Source organism: Catharus ustulatus, chromosome 24 (genome assembly GCF_009819885.2).
Source record: "Catharus ustulatus isolate bCatUst1 chromosome 24, bCatUst1.pri.v2, whole genome shotgun sequence".
NCBI lineage: Eukaryota > Metazoa > Chordata > Aves > Passeriformes > Turdidae > Catharus > Catharus ustulatus.
Window position 1 is genome coordinate 4,730,783 of NC_046244.1, and position 21,837 is coordinate 4,752,619.

Sequence of the window (21,837 nt, forward strand, 5' to 3'; positions counted from 1 at the left end):
TCCGTAGGTTTGGGAGGGCTCTGCACTAAAAGCAACGCAAATCACACGTTTTTCTGTACAGGAGAACACAGTACAAGCTTTTGCACTTAGTCAAAAGGCTTTTCTACCTTAAAAGTGCGATTTGCTGCAAGGGAACAACGAATTCCAAATAAGTTTTATTTCCAAATAGTCTTATATGCCGGCTTGCTTTGTCCTGAAAAACTCCTGCTTGGTTCTGTTCTCTGTTTTTGTGTTTGCTGATGAATAGGGTAATTGAGAGATGGCTGTGATGGAGGGCAAGCCCTCAGCCAGGCTCTCTGGCCCGGCCCTGGCTTGCAGCAGGGGAATTCTGGCCAGGGAGATGGATGCTTGGGACCTCCTGCTAGGGAAATGGCAGCTGTGAAAATCAGATCCAGCTGAAGTCTGAGCATTCAGAACAAGTAACGCTGCCTCCATCACAGCATTGGGTCTGTCCTGGTGCTGGATTCTTCCCCCTGTGTCTGCTCCCAGCCCCTGCCCCTCTGGCTGGGGATTTGGCTCCCTGGGGACTCCCACACCAGCCACCCTTTTCATGGCATGAGGGCAGAGCCATTGGGGCCATTCATCACTCCTGTGACACCTGGAGCTCATCCCTGGATGTTCCAGGGGTGTTACACAACCCAACAAATGCAGCGCTTTGGAGAGTGTGGCACAAAACGCAAGGAATTTAGTAGAGCGTGTGAAAGATGTTACAAACCCATAAATTCTCCCCTAATACAATCCTTATGCAGATCTGGGCACAGGGCTGGGCCCTCTCGGCCATCACTCACCCTGACAAATGAAACTTTCCCAAACTTTTACACATGAAGGAAAGGTCTGCAGTTTGGTTTCCCAGTTTGCTTGTTTTTAAATGCGTAACATGAGTGATTATGTCTCAAAACAGATGCTTCAAAGGCCTTCTAACTTTCTGGAAGATTCATGGCACAGCTTCCCCATGTTTTTTGAAGAGGATAGTACATTTATTTATTGCACTTTAAGGGAGAGATAGTATCTCTCAGCCAATTCCCTAAAACAGCTCTGCTGTCCTAAGGCACTTACCAAGTATTGCTCTGCTCAGCTAATATATTACTATATAAAAAGAGAACAAATGACCTTAAAATTCGGACATCTGTCTCTGATGGGTTTCTCTGTGGTTTTCAGAAAGAAGTAACAGAGACAGACCTCCCTCAGGCCTGTGCAGAAAGCAGGAGCTATTCTGGCTGTCCTGCTGCTCCTGCCAAAAATCTTTGGCTGGAGCAATGCCTGAGCATCTCTGTGTCAGCACAGGGAGAGGTGCCCTCTGCGAGGACCTGACCCAGAGGCAGGTTTTTCTTCACGACTTTGTGGGCTCAGGATTTGGGCTCTGCCCCAGCTGTGGCTTTGTGGTCACAGCCCCTGGTGGGAGGCCAGCGGTGGCTCCGGGTCCCCCTGTGCTCACACCCAGCTCAGCTGGGTTTGGACATGCTGAGCATCCCCAGGTCCCTGCAGACACTTCCTTTTGGTGGGGGAGGCTGAGGGCCCTGAGGCTGAGTGGTGCACCGAGTTCCTGGTGCTTGAAGGCAGGGGAGATAATCCTGAGGCAGCGCACTGGCTGTGTGTCACAGCTGGTCCCTCCAGTCACAGCTGAGCATCTGCCCAGAGTCATCCCTGAGGCCAGTGGGCACACACTGAGCCACAGCCTGTGGCCCAAGATGCTGGAGGCAGCAGTAACCCCTCTGTCCTGATCCCCCACAATCTTCCTCCCAAATGCTGCAAGTGATCAAAACCAGGCAATGAACGAGCAGTCAGCATTTGTGCTTGAGATTTATTTAAAAAGGTTAAAGCAAAACAGATCAAAACATCCTTTATTCTACAGCCTTTTCCCCAAAGTAACACGTTAGCCCTAAGGTAAAAATCAATGTTCAAAGCCTGTACCAATTTTCAGAGAGATAAATGCTGTGTTTAACACTTTGCGTCCTCGGTGTGCGTGAGGTGCTGCCAGTGGATCCCAGTTAATTCCTTTGTACTGGTGAGGTGGTTCTGCAGATTGAGGAGAGAAAGAGCTAAACCAGGCACTTGTGAAAACTCCTTTCACAGCATTTCACACTGAATGACTTTAGAGGATGCCGACACTCTGAGTTTGTCAGCCACATCTCCCTGGGACAAATGCAGGAATTGGGCTTCTGTGCCAAATCAAGAAGCAGGTCCCCGAGGATGTGCCAAGCATGCACTGCCCAGCCCCCACGTCCCACTGGAAGAGCCTCAGTGGCCCTGCACAGTGCTGGTCACCAAAACCAAGCACGTACCACTTTTGATGACCTTCACAAGTCTTTAAACTCAGCAAAACAGGCAGCACCTTGCTCAGACTTGTAAGGAAAAGATTGGGTTTGTCCACAGGAGCCGTTCAGTGTTTGTGAAAGGTCAGTGGGGGATGTGAAACTCGCCATGGAACCACAGTGGTTTGTTCAATTTACAAGCATCATTCGTTTCAGTGTGACCAGAAAGTTATTCAGGTCCCTGCCTCACCAGGGGCTGGAGCTGGATCAGAGCATCAATGTCAGCCCTGAGCCAGTGGGTTGTGATGCCCCGACAGAAAATCAGAGATGCCAACAAGGTTTCTCATTAGCCCACAGCAGTTTAATTATTCGTGGCATGGATGTCTCCTCAGAGAGAGGACAAGGGGCATGGATTCGTGCTGCTTCTTTCTAAGCGAATGCCAGGGGTCTAATTCCTAAATTTTCAGATATTTTCCTGATTAGAGGCTGCCTCAAGTGCCAGGGAAAAGCCAACAGTGGAGCAGAGGTTCAGGTGCCTCGTTGACCCTTGTTCTCCGCAGTGATTCCTGCTTCCCATCCCTGCAGAGCTGCTGCTCCTGCAGGCACTGGCTCATTCTGCACAGGAACAAGTGACTGATCAAACATGAAGCAATAAAAAAATCCCCTCAGCCCACAAACACCTTCTCCAGTCAGCTGGGCATTTTCTGAGCTAAAACGGCTTTTTTCTTCCTTGATGGATCCCTAGAACGATAATTGAACGATTTGCTGTAATAAAAAGTTAAATTGCATAAAATTAATATTGATCCAAATTAAACCATTTGTCTCCCTTCCCTTTTCGGCTCCACAAACACGATTATTGCTTTGGCTGTTACAAACCAAATACAATCACAAGTTGCAATCACAGCTTGTTTTCTGCCCTTTGCTCCCCCTCCCCAGCTCCCTTCTCTTGCAGGGGAGAAGGCAGAGCCTGGACCAGTAGATTTTGGATCGTCCCAAGCACCAGGATGCCTCTCTGGCCAGCCTGGAATATTTGCAGGGGGGACCACAGTGGACAAGGAGGGAGGAAATACCCCATTGACAGACTTCAGTTTTCTCCTGCTTTCTCTTCCCCTCCACCATTTTCTCATAGCGATAATTGGAAAGGAAGGAAGGAGCTATAAATACCTCTGGAAATTAAAAGGAGCATGTATAGTCTTGGCAGAGAGGGAGAATATCTGGAGGGTCTTAGCTCCTCTTCCCTACACCTACTGGCAAGTGTTTACTACGAAATTTTTCATTTGTCTCCTCTGGGATTACAGGCAAAACAATATTTGACAGCCCAGGAAAAGTGCAGTTTCTATGGAGCCAGGGATGAAAATCTGGCTCGGAGTAAAGCAGGCGCAGGGAAGCAGGGTCTTAAAAATGAGAGAGCCTCTGCAGTGGGATGTGGGAAAAAGAAGCTCCCACTGCCTGCAGTGAACCCCAGAGCAGGGATGTGGTAACCAAACCACTCCTGGAGCTGGTGAATGGAGCCAATTCCCAATGTCCACCTGCACGTGGACACAGCACTGGAATTCCCAGCATACACAGCACCACACAGAATCCCCACAGCATTGCCCAGACAAACCCTGAGTTCCCTGGAAAACCCCCTGGCTGCCATTCCCATCCCCAGGAGCAGCTCAAGGCAGCAGCCTCCCCATCAAAACCTTCTCCACAGGCCAGGGAGCTGCTGCTCAGTGGCTCTGGGACATCACTGCTGGAACCAGAATTTGCTGGGACAGAGTGAAGCAGAAGGGAATCCAGGCTTGCCTGAGTAGGAAAACATTTTCACTGCATCTGGGCTTGTTCCAGAGCAAGTCCCTGAGTGCAGGACTGCTTGCCAGGTCTAGACCCCAGCCTGGGAGGCAGAGAAAGTTCATGGGACTAAAGAGGTTTCAAACCAAGCATTCCTGGCTCAGGGAAGCAGGGCTGTTCCTGCAGAACCATTCCAAACCAGCTCCAGTGCCAAACAGGTTTATTCTATAAACTTTGCAGATGCAGAGGCAGGGCAGAGTTACTGAAATAGCTCTCAATGGGAAGGTTTGGGGCTAAGTGCCATGTAAAACTTCAAGGAAATATTCGAGATGAGCAGCTGTGGTCAAATTCTGCCAATACTCAGCTGAGAGCATTGCACAGGACCAGGGACAGCTCCTGACTGCAGTTCCTGGTGTGCTAGATTTACCAGGACCAGCGAGGAAGGAAAGGAAAAGAAAGGCAATTGTACATTCAGTTCAACCCTGGATTGTTCTTTCACCATGTTCAGCTGAGCTTTACAGTGCTTAATTTAAAGTGCTGTTCTGTGTGGGAAACTCGTAAAACAACATGATCCATATTTATTATCTCTTGATGATTCCTACTGAAATCTTCCCATTTTGTGAGATTAAGGGAGGGAGAAAAGGCTCGTTGCTGCTGTGCCAGAGGGTCACACATGGGTCTGCAGACTGAGCTTGCTGCTCTACTTGGCCACCTGCACAAGGAAGAGTCTGAAGAAGACACTGTCCTTGCCAACATCAGCCCCCTACCCCTTATCTCCCACTCCTTCCCCTCCAGGAAAACACAAACCAGCACCTTATAAAGCCTTGGAGGAAGGCTTTTGAGCTGCTAAATAGAGCCCAGCAGCTTAATCTGTTATTTTCCTGGGAATCCACGATGAGCAGCTCCTCCAGTCCTCCCCGCGCCTCGCAGCCGCTCTCCAGGCCAGCTCTGCTCCTGCCTATTCTCCGATGCCTTGTTGTCCTCCAAAGTGAACATGAATTGCTGCCAGCTCAAATTAGTGTCTTACACCCGCCCAACTGAGCTGCTGAAGGAGGAGAAGGAGCTGGGATCTTCCAGCCTTTAGAGTTTGTTCAACTTCAGTTACACACTGCCTGATTGCCGAATGCGTGAGAGAGCCTTTGGAAATTGTGTCTGTCTCCTCTCAGATGGGAACCTCTCTTCCTGGAGAAGACATGGAACAAATCTTTTGCACAGGGATCTCAGACAAGGCTCTGAGGAGGTTAAACTTTGTACACAGGACAGAGATGCAGCAGTTGGGCCAAAGGTACCAAGGGCAGGGTTTCAGCAGGAGATGCCAAGGATGGTTATAAAAATGCAAACCAACCCAACCAAACCAATCTGAAACAACAAACTGACCCCAGAAACAGCTCAGTGATCAATAATTGACCACAGCAGCAGTCCCTCTAGAAATGCCTTGTGCAAGAGTTGGGGTAGAGGGGAATCCTTATTTCATTTCTTCAATAACATGAATAACTCCAGGGACTGAGCTGGATGAAGAAAACCTTTCACCGTTATTTGGTTATCTGATCATGTGTGGTTGATTGCACAGCTTTGGTGTCTAGCTGCCACACATGACATCCCTCTGGAATGGCATTTGGCTGCCAAAAAAATGAACAGGAGCCATAAAAAAGCCCAGCTCAACCCAGATACTTTTGCCTGGTTATTTTTGTTTGTCCTCCTGGTCTGCTTACAGACCCTGTGGAGGACAGGCTTTTTATTGACCAGATAGCTGTGACTGTAATCTCTCTGAAAATGCACATTAAAGGAATTTTAAAATCGAGATTATCTCTGTGAGTAGTCCTTAATGACTCCTTCGCAGCTGTTACAATGCTTATGTAAATATTGCCAGTGAATATTTAAGGCTCTATTAAAGAGAAATTTACTGTGCTGTCCATAATTGAATCTCTACATAAATCCCACTGCACAGGTTGGCTCTCTGGAACACAACCACTGCCTCCCTGTTGAGCTCAGTGTCAGGGTCCTCCCCTCCACAATCCTTATGTGATTGTGGATATGATGCTGCAGCATCCTGGGAGAGACACAAGCCCCTGGAGGGGACCTGCACCCCAACCCCAGGAACTTCAAAATCAAAAATGTAGGAGTAATGTTCTAGTAGGGGGAAAAAAGCTAAACTAGGAAGATGTAACAAAATGTGATTGAATTCAGTATAAATTAATATTCCAGGTGGGAACAATACATGTGTATGTATGCACAACTGCCATCAGCTCTTTTGTTCTGAAGCTGGAGGAGCATGAAAACAGAAACTCCTCTCCTATCTGAGCTCAAACCTGCCAGAAGTAGCCGAGACATGAGAAGAGGCTTTGGCATTTCTCTGGGCTCACGAAGAGAAAGCCAAATGAATTCAGATTAATCTGCACTTGAAAAGCCACTTCTCTGCAGGACTGGAGCAGCAGATGGATGGAGAAGAGGAGCACCACGATCTTCCAGAGCATCTCCCACCACCCAGCATTGCAGGGCCCAGGACAGGAGCTGAACCAAGAGCTGAGCCACAGGAGTTCAGCTTTCCCAGTAATGTTCTGAAAGATCATTACAATAAACTGAACAAGATGAAGTTCTCTGAACCAGATGGGCCTTTTCTTCTCCTTCTCCATTACCAGGTCTCAGTCTGCTCACACACACCTGCCCCTGTGGCAATGGCATCCCCTTGGTCTCAGCCCAGAGCTGCACACCCTCAGGAGCCTAAAGAGAAAAGCAAACCAAAGATCACGACTAGCTGAACCTTATTTTTCTTAATAATTATTATTATTGAACATTTATAAGCAAATATAGCATCAGGATCTTAGGAAGATTTAATGGAAAAAAATTAATTTTCCTAAACTAATGAAGTACTTGAGCTCCAGGGCAACAACTGCTAATGGTACTTCTATCTCAGCTGAAGAGGCAAAAAAATTGTATTTAATAGTAATTTTAAATATAGATTTGAGGTTCTTTCCCATAAATCATGAAGTCAGATAAGGACTGCGCATAATAACTTGTCAGATTACATAAACAAAACTGATTTCAAATACTTTAAAAAACACTTTTATTCCATTTGCAGGCTGCGTGCTTGTGAGGAGATTTCACAACTGCATGAGCCGCCACGCACTTAACCCTTCACCTGTGGTGACTCTTCCTGTTTAACAGCACCAAACATAGTCATTACATAGCCTTTAAAAAGAGAATTTAAATAGTATGGACATGAATTTGTCCAGGGAGGGATCCTGGCAAGTGTGCTCAAAGTGGAGCCAGAGGGAACCCAGTGTGGCAGCAGCTCAGCCAGGCACAGGAGATGTCCCAGGAGATGCTGGGGTCAAACACAGCCAAAACCTCTGCTGGTGGCTCAGGGCTGCTTCCCCCCAGGTTTCCAGTCCCAGCAGCCTCCCAGTGCCTGCTCACAGGAGCATTGTCCCTCCACCACGAGCCCTGCATGTCAGGGAAATGCAGCATCCATGAGTTTTATTCCCCGTGTGCCACCCAGCTATTACTCTGAATGTAAATAATGGCCCATGCTGCTCCACTTCTTTGCAACAGGTACTTTTTAATGTTTCCCTCCTTGAATCCCGCTTCCCCCAAGGGCCAGAGCACTGCAGGCTGCTGTGTTACTGCAGAGCAGCCCCATCAGCAGAGCGACTGCCGCCGGCTCAGCATCTCCAGGGCTTTTCACTGAGGGAACAAACACTTCTCTCTGATACACTGAAAACGTCAAGATGATCATTAACATCCTGCCTGAAACTCTGCTCCCTTCAGGAAAGGGATGCTAGGGGGAAAAAGCCTCACTGACAAAACCTAAATTAGCACTTGAGAGTCTGTAGACAAATACTGGGGGATTTGTACCATGAGCCCTCCAAATTCACCATCCTCTGGACTTGGACCATCCCTAAATCCCTGCTGCCAAGACAAGCATCCATTCCCAGACTGAGGGCTTGTTGATTCCCATGAATTATCACCAGTTTGTGCTGAACTGAACATTCCTATGAGGGAATGGCTGGGTTGAACCAGTGGCTTACACTGAACGCTCTGTCCCTGGCCAAGGAGCCTGTGCATGGAGGGAGCTGCCAGCAGAACCACCTTCAGGGGCCAATGGGAACTGGGACTCCTTGGAAAGCCCAAAAATGCTTCCCTTCTCCAGAACAAGCAGAGGGACTGAATATCTCCATCCCAAATGCCCTACCCTTTTCAGTGCTTTATAAACTTTTTATCCAGCTGTGAAATTTCTAATTATCTGAGGTAACTAGCCAATGTTGCATGAACTCAAACCAAGACTATTCCAATCAAATACATAATTAAAAATTTCTGCTGTGCTGGTTCTTTCCCCCAGTTACATGAATTACTGTGCAGGGTGCAGCACCACAGCTGGGACCCCAGCTTGGTGATGCTGATTGTGGTAAATTCCAGGACCAGGAGGAATGAGAAGCACCCTGCTCCCAGTGCAGTAGCACTGGCCAGCATTCTCAACTCTCCCAGCCATCATTCCCTGCTCTCTACATCTGCACTTGCTTTGGAGAGCCACAAGCGCTGGGAGCCCCAGGCTGCAGCCCAGGAGCAGGCTCAGCTGGCAGAGAGGGTGCCAGAATTAGAGCAAAGCACATCCTCAGCTCTCCCCTCCTCTGAATCCACTCTGGGAAACATTGATCTGTAAGGAGCCAGCAGCAGCTGGAGACTGACAGCTTGGAAAGCCACAAAGAGGAGAGATTGTGGCAGGGAGAAGCTGATGCTCCCAGCTTCTCCAGGCTATGGATGTCCCAGCTGCTGGGATCTCAGTGTTTGCGTCTTACCGTGCATCAGGAAACTTCTGCGTCTCCTCAAGCTGTTCCAGAAAACCTGATATTCCTCCTAATGATTCACCTGCCTCCACACTGCATCAAAGACATCAAGTGGGTCTCATAGCAACTGCCAGATTAGCACTTCTCCCTAAGCCAGGCTTGTCACCACGAGCGGGAGGGCTGGAAGGGAATGTGTGTGCTGCCAGCTGGGAAACAGGAGCAACTCCCCCTGCCTGCCACATACCTGCAGGGATGAGCTGCCACTGGGTTCCTTGCCTGGCTCTTAAATAACCTCTGCTCTGGCCTAATCAAGCCTGGGAGGCTCCTGCCCCACAAACCTTTCTGCACACCCGTGAGAGGAGCTGACTTTCAGAGCTCTGCTTTGGCTCAGCTGTCTCCAGCTGTAGCCTCTGGCACATCCATGTGTGTCATATTCAGGATTCCCCCGGCTTCCCACAGTCCATGTGAGCAGGGAGAGGGTCTGCAGCAGCTTCCTGTGTTGTGTCCATGCTCTGTGTGCACTTATGTTTGATGTGGGAGTGTTGACAGCAGATATCAGCCCCGTTCAGCTGCAGGAAGGATTTAGAATTAGATTTTAGAATCACAGACTGGTTTGGGTTCGGAGGGACCTTGAAGTTCATTTCATTCCAACTCCTTGCCATGGGCAGGGATACCTTGCACTAAACCAGGCTGTTCCATGGCTCCTTTTACTCCAAGGGTCCTGCTGGAGCAGCCCCAGCCCAGGCTGGCTGGAAGTGCTGGTGGGAGAGGGAAGCCAGCTGTGCTGAGTGCTCCTGGCAGCGAACATGCGGATGGACAAGCACATCCAACTCCGCTCCAAATCCATTTTAGATCAAAGGCATTTGACTCTGCCCAATTTCAAAGAGCCATCCCGCTTCCCTAGTCCAGCTGTAGGACTTCCTAGGCACAACCCAAATCCTGCTGCTGCCCCAGCACTGAGTGTGGGGCCTGCCTGTGGGTGCTATGAGTCTGTTCTCCTTGGAATATCGTGGAAAGAAGTGAAAAGCCCAGAGCAGTCCAGACAGCTTCAGTGGCTTTTTCAGAAAGGGCTGTGGAAATCCTGTCCTTTGGGTCTCACTGCTGCTGCTTTGCCTCAGCATTTCCAGCCTCTCCTTCATCTCTGGGATTTACCCTGCTGTCTGATGATGATTTACCCTGCTATCTACAGCACTGATCAGTGATGCCAGGGAGCGTGGCAGGACCTTGTGACCTCATTGTGCCACAGCTCTGGGGATTTTGCTTGCCAGGGCAGCTGGATAAGGAGATATTTCCAATGGGAGTGTTTAACAACTCCTCACAACAGATTATTGGAGGGTGCTTTAAACCCCAGGGCCATTATCTGAGCCTAATTTTCCGTTCCAGCCCCTAACATTTCAATTTCCCCCTTCACTGATCTCTGGCTTTAATGGCTCTCCCAAACTTGCCTCAAGTTGAGAAGTGCCCATTTGGTACAGTTCCTGCTGCATCCTACCAATGCCTCATCCTCTTTCTCCTACCCCTTTCCCTTTTCTCATCCTTTTCACCTTGAAAACTCAGCCTCAATGTCCTCACTTCCCTGGGAGTTGTGGCACTGGCCCTGCCCCTGTGGGGGATGCTGCATTCCCCCTCTTGGCTCCCTCCCTGGGGCTGCAGCTGGACCCTGGGAAGGAATTTCATGGAGCTTGGGAACCTTCACTTCCCCTTTTCTTTTGTCTCTTTGCAAGCCAGGCTGGAGCTGACACTCCGTGTCTCTCTGGCAGGACTCAGGGCGGTGCTTGGCCACCAAACCGCTCCAAATCCATTCAGTGGGGCCCAGCAACACTCGGTGGTCTCAGGGGGATCTCATCCCCTGCTTTGTCTGCTCTGTCCATGTGCCCAGGGCGTTTGGCTGGCTGCCATGAGGCTGCACTGTCCGGTCTCTTCCCAGCCCCCTGGGGATAGGATGCCACCGGGCTTTGGCAGCTGCTGCTCGGTGCCACTCAGCTGTCACTGCCTTTGTCCCTGCCAGCAGGCTGCCTCCCCAGAGAGGGGCTTGCTCACCCATTCCCAGAGTCCCTGGCACTAAGCAGTGCTGTGGAGAGAGTTTTCTTGGGCTCTTGGCTGCTCCTTTTCCCATCCTGCAGAGTCGTTCCTCAGGCAGAGCCAGCTCTGGGATGTGAGCACAGCACAGCATTGCTCTGTCCTCCCCTCTGCTCCAGGACAGGTGACCTCAGGGAGGCAATTATTCAAATCCAGACAATTCTAAAACCTGCCAACACTAGGGAAAGGGTTTTATTGGCATTTAAACTATTAGTCCTGGCACCTGGTTTTCAGCCACTCTCCCTGCTGGTCTTGGAAAAATGCTGGTGGGACAAGGGACACCGAGCCAGCTTCACCCAGGTGATTTGAGACATGCAGCCACAGCAAGGCTCCAGCATGCCAGTGTCTGCCCAGGAGGGACAGGTTTTGAGGGTTCCTGTCTCCTTAACCCCTGGGAGAATGCCAGCCTAAACATTTAACAGCATCCATAGAGGCAGAATGGTTTTGGCCAAGAGGCTCTTGGGGCTGATTGAAAGCAGATTGGTGAATGTGGGGCTTTTTCTCTCCCAGGGTCTGAGCATGGCTGACTGCTCGGATGGACAGCTTTATGGACTGTTACACGGATATGGCTCTTCCCATGGCTTCACAGACCCATTTCACAAATGGTGCTGGCTGCAGCCCACTGCTCTGTGCCAAGCTGCTGGTTGGGACACGGTCACGGAGGCTGAAGCAACAAGAAGAAAAACACGGATGAGAAATAGATAGAGAAAAACAAATGTCAAGCTGTGCTTTTCATAGTGTGAGGGCAGAGTACTGGCTGGGCTTTTAAGAAGAGAAGGATGTGCTGGTAATTGGAAAGGCACTGGGGGGAGGGTGGCAGCCTGGTTCCTGTACCTGCAAGCACTCAGCACCCCTGGCCAGCCAGTCCTGGGCTGGGATGCTGCACTCTGACTGCCCACACTGAGCCTGGCTGAGACCAAAGGCACTGTGTCCCTCGCAGTGCAGCCCAGGCATGGGCCAGTCCTGATCACCACGGAGCCTGCAAAGTTAGAGAGAGGAGATTCAGAGAAAAGGGCTGAGCTGGATCCCAGTTTTCAGGCAGGGTTGGCCCCATGTCACTACCAGCAAAGCAGTGGTTAGCAGAGAGTTTGAAAACACTCACTGGCAGCCAGAGACTGAACTGGTGCTGTTTAATGATGGGTTTTTCTGGGAAACTAAACCCCCAAGGCCAGATGTGGCCATACCTGTTAGTGCTGTCCATCAGATACATCAGGCAATGCGCTCCTGTGAATCCTGTGATCTATTCCTAAACACTGTGTTATCGAAGGGCAGAATGAATATCAGGCAGAGAAATCAACTGTTCCCTGATCTAAGCCGACTGGAATCAATTGCTGCAGGGGGAAAGTGCGGTCAGCCACCTCAGAGCCCTCTGACAGGTCAATAAATACACCTGAGAAGACGCTCGCCTGCCGAGGTGGATGTGTTTCCCCTGGCGTTGCTGCTTGAGTGATGCCCTGCTGTGCCCTGGTGCTGCTGACCTGAGCGTCACATGGACTTCACACAGGGCTTCACACTGGGATGTCACCTTGCCCCAAGTGCCACCAGGGCTTTTGCTCCTGCCCCTCCTGTGCTGGTCCTGCTGTGGCAGAGATGAGGTCTCAGGACACTCATCACCAGCTCCCACATCTGTCCTCTGTGCCAGTCACAGCACTTATTCATGCTTGAAAATTTGCAAGGGAAAGATAATAAACCCCCCAAGAAAGTCTGTCTCTGTTTTGGCCTGACAAGGAATTAAGATAAATGTCAGTTTTCAGTTAAAATCATGCTCAGAAGATGAGCAGGAACAACGGGGATTTCATTCTGCTACGTTTATTAAACACACAGAGACATGTCACTGCTGGCAGAGCCAAGTAGGTCCCACAGCCCTGGAGCTCAGTCCCTACCAGCATCAGGAATACCTGAGATTAGATCAAATACAAGCCTGGCATTTGAAACCTGGGAACTGCATCCACATGTGTTTCCTGAGTTCCCACTGGAAAGCCAATCCACAGCACAAATCATGGGCAGCCGCCTCCCTGCCCATCCCAGGTGGGCAGGTGGAGATTGTGGACTGAGCCCACCCCAGACTGAGCCCACCACGGGCTGTGCCAACATGTGCCACGCAGGTCTCCTCCACTGCGGCATCCTCAGGGCTCTTCCTCCCCAAACCCTCCTGCCATAACTCATCTCTGCTGAGAGGCGTCGCTGCCTCGAACTGCTTATTAGCACAAATTGCCTGGCAGTAACAAACTGCTCTCCCAGCGCTCGTCATTCACCGGGCGCTGGCGGCCGTGGCCAAGCGCGGTGACAGAGCCGGGCACGTGGGCAGCTCACCCTGCTGCAGGGCACTGGGGGTTCAGCACGACCCATGGGCTGCTCCAGCAGTGATAAACCCTCTGTTCTGCAGCAGGACTTACTGATGGGTCACTTAATTGCAATTTTATTAAGAGGTTTTGTTTAGATGTGTTGGGCCATGCCATCCGCCAGGAGCTGGGCACGTTCCAGGGGCTGGTACCTGTGTGGGGAGGGGGAAGCAGAAATGAGCCTGACAACCTTATCCATCAGTGTTCCCTCTCTCTGCTGCAGAGCAGCCCTGCCTGCCACCACAGGCACCTGCATGTGGCCCCCCATTCCTGTCCCCCATCCCATTGGGAACCTAAGGGAGTGCAGAGCGTGGAGATCTCGGCTGTGAGACCCATCAGCTGGGATGATGTACTTACACTTTTAATAAGAAATAGCACTTGATATAGAACCGTTCCAGCATTTATTGAACCAAAGTGCCTTCTGCTGCTTCAGTGCAAAGCCCTGAAGCCTGTCCTGGATGATTTAAGAATGATCCATCTGGAAAATGATGCAGTCAATTTGTTACATCCAGCCAGAGAGCCATAGAAACCACCATAACAAGCTTAAATGATTTCAACATCACTACATCATCCAGCCCCAGCCAATCTTCCTCAGAGCCACTGCCGAGCTGGGGTTGCCCATCCTGCATGGCTCCTTCTCCTGAAGCTGACGCTGCTCCTGCAGCCCATCCTGTTGCTGGATCCAGGCTTCTAGTCAATGCTTTGTGGGACATGGGACACCCCTTTCCACTTTCCCACTGCTTGTCTCACCCCCCCTCACCTTCCCAAATCCTTATTTTAAGACAAAAAGCTCCAAGCAGCTCACAAACCTCCTGGTGGGCTCTTCTGGCTGCCAGCAGCTTGGGTGCCTGTTGATGGTTACCACCTCACCCTGGGTAAATCAGGGCTTCGGTTTTCAAAATAGCGTGTTGATTGAAGCTTAAAATATCCCCAGCAATTACTTCGCCCCGGTATAATTATAATAATTAAACTTGGATAATGCTTAGTCCTACTTTTTATCAGAACTGTGTGCTGTGGCACCAGTGTGTGGTGTTTTGTTTCCAGACTCATTTTCCAGCCTCGCCCTGCCGAGCAGCGCTGGAAGGGACATGAGCTGGCAGTCTCCAGTGCTGACAAGGGGACAGTGACCCTGTCACAGCCCCTCCAGCCCTGGGGACCACTCGTGGCACCGTTTAACCCAGGGCATGGTGTGTGCTGGCCGTGCCCTGGCTCTTGCTTCACAGCAGGACTAGCAGCAGGAGGGGATGCTCCTGGCTCTGTGCTGGGGCAATGGGTGCTGGAGGGAGGAGGGATGCTGGTTCTTCCCTTTAGCTGCTTGCCTCGTCCCACCCCAATCCCTCTCCCACAGCTCAGCACAATATTTCTCCTCCACGCTCCCAGCAGCGACACTTGGAACAGCTCAGGCTGGTGAGTACGTTTCCGGCTGTGATAAATAGCAGGGAAAGGAATGAGAGCCTAACACTGTATTTCATGCCCTGAAATCCCACTTGCATCTGGAAATGAACAGAGTTCTCCAGCTGATATATGCAGCTCTGAGGCCATTCGCATCCTGTTCGCTTGTACACATTGTCTCAGTGATTTAAGCTGGCAATTTGGCCCTAAAATGAAGAGCAGCTCACTTTGTCCCTCCCCATTTTTTTCTATTTATTTTCCTGCAGAATGGAGCTTTTGGAGATTTGCCTGGGCTGGGGCTGGGCATTATCTCTGGTCTTGGTTTTGTGCTGGCCTGGCACGGAGAGTTGTGGAGGGTCCTGGCACTGCAGCAAGGCTGCTGCCACAGCCTGGGAATGCAAGTGGCAGGTGGCTGTGCTGGTCTCTGTCTTCCCAGGCCATTCCTCTTCAAAGCTAACATGGACACCAGTGAAGGCTTTTCCCCTTTTCCTGGTCAGATGGCATTGTGAGGATGACAGCCATGCTGTCCCCATGTGCCCTGGGGAAGGGGGATGCTGTGGGAGCAAGGGGGGCTATAGGAGCTGTCTGGCAAGACAAGGGGGGCTATGCCTGCTGTTTGACAAGAGCCCTCCTTGTGCTGCCCACATCTGTCCATCCATCTATCCATCCATCTGTTGAGCATCACAGCAGCTGGGCCGACTGTGACCCACTGTCACCCACTCCACACCCAGCGTGCAAACCAGAGCCAGCACTTACCAGGGACCTCTCACGGCCAGGACTCCTCCTTGGGTAAAAGATGTAGCTGGGTGAAATGATTTCAGAGCAGAGCTGTTTGTTTAAGGCATCATTAGTGATGTTTAATTAACTCCCCAACAGTCCTGTTCAATGGGTTCCTTCTTCCAAGCAGCTTTCCCAAGGCACACAGGGGGACAGACCCCTTGGGTGACCCTCCTGTTGTGTCACAGGGTGTGGAGGTAGCGCTGGACTCCAAGGGGATGCACAAGATCCTCATCCCAGGATGAAGGCAGGGCTATTTCCCCACTGCTCACCTGAGGTGTGCACAGACGGGTACAGGGAGATTTGCCCACTTGTTGATACCTGGAACCCCCTGGATGTGGATGATACAATTTCTCCAAAGCCTGCTGCTTCTGGGCCCTGGAACTTGCTATAATAGATAAGGTGTCCTGGATACCAAGGTTGAGCCAAATTCCTCAAGAATTTGGTCACTCTCCTAACACTTCGGAAGATAATTGGTTAGAAATTAGGATGTTTAATTGGTCAGTTTCTGTTCTTTGTGTAAACTTCTATTGGTTGTAGTTTGAATCCTCCTTGAACCTATAAATATAGGTGTCTGCCCTTTGTTCTGAGAGAATCCATGTTTGACTCCCTTCGCATGAAATAAACTCTTGCGGGAAATCGTCAAGCGTGGCCTCCGGTCTTTCTCGGCTGATGAAAATGTTGGTTTTCTGAGAGTTAGTTACATGTTAGCACTCTCCGGTCCTGGCAAATCCATCAGGGACCGAAAGAGAAAACCCACACCTGGACACCAAACCAACCCCGTCCCCTCCCCAGGGACCACGCACGGAGGAACCCAGTCACCACCGGCTGCGCGGTTCTCATATCAGTTTTAATAGCAACATCAGAGTACTAAATATACAGAGGGCAAGGGGACAGGGTGGCATTTACAGTGCTTCCAAATACACGGCTTCCACGGACAGAGACAAATTAAAAACCGCTCGGGAAGAAAAGGTCCTTTTGGCACCGCCCCAGCTCGCACTGTGGGCGGGTGGGGCAGCCACAATGCCAAAAGGTGACGGCGCTTCCACCGGATGCCTCCTGGTGCAGGATTTCCCCAGGAAAATAAAGAAGTACTCAGTGATGTAAAACCGGTTACAAAGTAAAACTGTCTCATGTTAGAAAAAACGGGTTTTGGCAAAATAAAAATAAAGTGTAAACTTCACTGTACATGTCCTATCAAACAAAAAAATAAACCCCTTGGAACCTAAAATAGAAGAATCTGGGTCAGAAATCTGTGCCCTTAGTGTACATTTTTGTGCAACATATACTTTTTTCAAAGTAAATATTATCTCCACTCGTGACACTATTAAAAATGTACCTACAAATGCTGAGAGTAATTCTTAAAAATGTGTGAGAAGCATTAGATGAGCTCGGGAGACCAAACCCACAGACTTGGAAATGGCAAGGGATTTCTTGCTGGTTTTGAAAAAATCGCATACAGATTTAATATCTGGTTGAACGAAAATTCCAACCACATTCATCCTGAAATGGGCGGGCTGAGATAGGATAGATATATTTTTTGTTCTATTTTATTTTTTTTTAATTTTTTTTTTACAAAATATATATTATGTGTAGAATATCTACTATTTTTAACTACCGTTTCAGCTGAACTACCTTCCTTCGCAACAAGCTGCCAGTGGAGAAGAGGTAACCTGAAATCCACCCCGGCTCTGCCATCGCTGCAGTGACCTCCTGGCAGGCTCGGTGCCCTCGACCCCACGGAGCACTGGTGCCCCGTGGAGCTCTGGTGTTCTCTGGAGCACGGCTCCTGACACCGCCACCGGCCGCCCTTTCTCCAGCTGGGAAGACAGAGTGAAGGTAAACGATCGGATCTGGAGAGGAGAGCGGCTGCCCAGCCCAGGACCGGCTCTGCCTGGGTGCTGTGGGGTGAAGCCCCCAGCTTTCAAAGGTCAGGGGATTGAGGACCAAACCCTGGCAGCCCTCCCTGTTGGTGCCATGACATAGGAGCTCGGACATGGAGCCCCAAACCAGCTCAGTTTGGTGCAGGATAAAGCCCACTGGTGCCGGTGGCAGCAGCGGCACCGACTCCCTGGCCCGGGGGGAGGGCACATCCTGTGGCTCCTGCTCAGGGTTTGCAAGGGATGTGGAGGGAGGAGAGTCCTGGATGGCTCTGGGAAGCCTGGACTTGCTGCAGAGCCCAAGGAGAGCCAACCTCTCCTTGCCATGGGTGGCTTGTCCCACACCACTTTCTCTAAGACAGAGCCGCGGGTGACACACAGACACTCCATGACACGTCTGGGGAATGTGGCAGTCTCTTGGCTGCCATGGTGTGTTTCTCAGGGACTGTTCAGGGGCTGAGGAATCTGGAAAATGAACCGAAAAGGGACAAGTAGCAGTGGGCTGAGGGCTTACAGCAAAGCGATGAGCAAAACTTTTCTTTTTTCAAGCTTCCAGACCTCGGGGTGAGATGATGTGCCCAAAACATGACAAAGCTCCCATGGGAGCGTGTCTGAGACCACCACGCTTCCCTGCTTTTCCATGGTGGGAAGATCTTACTCAATAGACTATGCCATGGAAATGTGACTTTCTATTTCCATTTCTTTCTTGTTTTTTGGCTTTCATCAATAGGAGGGAATGAAATCACCACAGTTCATTTCTCTTCACTGTGCAAGACCTTAGGACGCCTGGATCCTGCCTCATCACTGCATCAGCGGCTCCATCCCAGCCCTTCCTCCTCCTCCTCTTCCTCCTCCTCCTCCTCTCCCTCCACCACAGTGGCCCAGCATGGATGGGGGGAGGCTTCCTCTGATAAAGTGCAAGTGCTGTTGGTCCTTATAAATAAGGGAAGATTGTGCATCTACTTTTGTTGCCTGGTTCACCGCTCAGCTCCGGGGAGACCAGGACATGTCCTGCTGCAGACTGGGGGGGAAGCTCATGCAAGTCCTGCCCTCTGAAACCTGTGTCCATCCTTGGGGTCACAGTGATTCACCTTCCTTCTCTCTCTCTCTCACACACACACATACACACACGCTTTCCCCTCCTCTTCCCCAGCTCCACAGGGAATTTCCTGTGAGCCAGGTGCCTCTCCATCACCCCTGCCATCATCACCATCACTTGCACCAGTGCTGCCTGTGCTGCTCTGGCATCTCCCAGCTCTGCCTGACAACTTCCCTGTGGGCAGCAGGTTCCATCCATGCAGAAACACAGAATGCTGCTTCAGATGCCCTGCAATGAGGGAACTGAGAGAGATTTCTTGTCATACTGCTACCGCGATTACACTGGAATACCTGTGGGAATGAAATAAATAGGAAGATTAAGGGGAGAAGCACAAGAAACAAGGCTCAAAGCTGGTGCAGATGGATTCCCATGAAGTCACAAAGGGAGGATAGCCTGTGGGCAGGGGCTGCACCACTATCACCAGCATCACAGGAAAGCCCCAGGACACTGAGATGACCCTGGAGCAGTTGCTCAGACTTCATGCTTCCCAAGGACAGACAGTCCCCATGTTTTGCAGGGACAGCTAAAGCTTTGGGGGCCATTTGTCTAGCAAGACACTGTCTCCTCTCCTCCCTGGAGGCATCCAATGCTCTGGAGAGCCGGACATGATCCACCCAGGAGACACTGCTCTGCCCAGGGGATGGTTGGCTCAAGTCCGCAGGTAATTGTCAGGGCTGGCAAGGAAGACTTCTGTCTGAGGCAGCGTCCAAAAATTCAGGACAAATAATCCAGACTGTGCAATTCCATGGGAAAAGGACAGAAAAGGACAAGGGAACAAGAGACCGCACGCGTGGCTATGCGCAACACCACCAGGGTTCTACTTTTTTTTTTGTTGTTTTTAAACTGCACGTTCATTATCATAAAGAAAAGGAGCTGAGTAATCAGTGGGGGAGTAGAAACGTGGATCTGGACAATTCTAAAAAAACACTAGTATTTACCAAGGGCAGTTTACAAAAAGAACTGGAGGACTTTGGTCTGATCTCTGCTGTCGTTTCCACCCATTTTAACATTGAAGGGACCCGAGCGAGACCCATCCCAGTGTCTGATGTGCAGCACGGCATGGCAAGCACCCAACTCCATGGAAAGACTTGGACAGAGGGTTTAGGGTCAGCACCCACGAACACCACCCACCCCAGCAGGAGCTGGACGGGCATGGATGTGTTTTCAGAGCAACACATCAAACTGGAGCCTGCAGAATCATGCTTCCCTGGCAAAAATTCCCTTTAAGCACTATTAGGAGATCTCCAGGATTGTGGACAGCTGGCTGTGTCTTCTCCTGCTGCAGCAGAGCCAGCCAAGACCAAGAGAACAAAGGAAGAGGCTCTCTCAATCCCACAGCCCCAGGCTGGGGCAGGAGGCAACGAGCTCCTTCCTCTTGTTTCTCACACAGGGCTGAGTAAGCTTTGGTGCTGTGGCCAATTTAGAAGCCATTTTCCAAAAAACCCACTCCTAAAATTTTTCTTCTGTGCCAAGAGAGGCCCATCTTTTGGAAGTCCACTCCTAAAAGCTGCCCCGTCCAGCCCCGAGGTGTCATGCCTAGCACGGTGGAGACTGCAGCTCTGTGCACACGGGGCAGGCCCAGGATTTCCGGCTTCTTCCCATCGATCTTGACGATGTGTCGGGATACAGAAGCCTGGAAATACCTTCAGCACTGCCTTGAGCTGTGCTCTGGATGGTTTTGGGAAGCTTCTCCTCTGCTTCCCGCCGGCAGCACAGCCTTGGCCGTCTCCCACCACGGTCACGTCGCAACGCTGGAAAAGCATTTCCAAAAAGAACCAAAATTATATATATATATGTATACATACATATATATGTCTATACATACACACACACACGTATATATAAGTATATATGTCTACCTATATATACACATATAGGTTGACAGGCAAGCTGCCAAAGTAGAAAACATCAGATCACCCAGTTTGCATGATGCGTGTTAAAGAAATGAGACTATTAGCCCATGACATCTTCTTTAAAAATGAGTATTTAAGATCTTCAAAAATTGCTACAGTACAAAAAGAGTTTGTGTGTGTATATATATATATATATTTTCTCTCTACATATACCGTATGTATGTACGCGTATGGACCGGAATGGATGACCCCACCAGAAGAGATGCCCCACTCGTCCTCCACAACCTTTCCAGGCGTTATTGTCTCGACTCTTTGCAAAGTCTTTGCATCAGTTCATGGCACATAATGGTATTATTGGCACAGGTTCAGAGTCACCGTCCATGGCCGGGCTCCAGGCGCTCATCCTTCCCTTTCCATCCCTTGCTGGTTCCTTCTCCTCCACGGGATTCTTTGTTTGCACACTTTCCTTTCTCTCCTCCCAAAAACGTGCTCCTTGACAACGCAGTTACCTATAGGCGTGTTCATTTTTATAAAAATATATTTGGCCCATAGAACGCTGCTCTTTGAGTCTCCTACTGGTAAACAGAAATGGTAGGTACAGGTAACCCATTATTTTTTTATATTTTTACAGGTTCACCAATGGAATCCTGTTGAGGACGAGAAGAAAAAGAAAGATTAAGTCATGACAGGGAATTTGCACCGTGTCTTGCATCACTGCTTGGATGATCCCCCACAGCCTGGAGGTTTCCTCATTCCCCCCTGGCTGTGGAGCTGCAGGATTCCTGGGGGAGCAGAGCATGGAGGGAGCAGGGTATCAGTGACCTCCTCCTCCTTCTCCACAGCTGCTGGTCTGTGCTAGGGATTGGGACCACTATTTCTCTCTCCTTGGGGTCTTTCCAGAATGGAATTTATTCCCAAGCATCCCTGCATTCTGCAGCTTCTCACACTCGGGCCTTTGAGAAGCGAGTGCTCTGGCAGACGAGCAGATGATGACAAGCACTAACAAGATTTTCTGAAGTTAAATCTAAAGAATCAATAGGGAATTGGTTAAGCACCAAACCAGAGATCCTATCAAAGTCCTTAAGCTATTTATTTACCATCTACTGGAAGATGTCTCCCTATGCAATCTTGGACCCTCAATGTGAAGACAATCACTCCCCATCATTGGCGTGTGGCCACTTGCTCTACATATCTGTGACATTTCATGAGCTGTAGCACAGCTGAGTGTGCCAAAGACAGCTGCCAGCAGGTACCTACACCCCGTAGAGCAGTGCATTCCTAATCCACACATCCCTAATCTGTGCCCTCTGCCTGGCTGGCATCAGCATCCAGAACATGGTGTGCTTTTTGTCCCAGGGTTCTTTCTCTAAAAAACCGCTATTTTAAAGCAAAAATGCCCAATACACCATCTCCAAGAACAACCCTGAAGTCTTAATTAGCGAGACAGATTTTCCCGAGTCCTTAATCTCCTGTGCTGGGGCTGTGCTGGGACTGCTGCTACTCCTCCGAAGACAAGCCTGGATCTTTTATGATGACTCATTATCTGTTAATGTTAACACAAACCATTTGCTGTTGTTAGGCAGAACGGGGCCAGCGCAGCAGCTGC

The 21,837-nt window shown here is 50.1% G+C and overlaps 1 protein-coding gene across 1 annotated transcript in view; it reads right to left on the bottom strand.

Moving 5' to 3' along the window:
* Positions 1–16,228: 16,228 nt before the first annotated feature.
* The window catches only part of AJAP1 (adherens junctions associated protein 1), a 38,328-nt gene continuing 32,719 nt past the window's right edge, over positions 16,229–21,837 (bottom strand). Inside the window, exon 6 of the mRNA XM_033079320.1 lies at positions 16,229–20,878. The gene's annotated coding sequence lies outside the window, so the exon portion shown is untranslated. The remainder of the gene's footprint in view (positions 20,879–21,837) is intronic.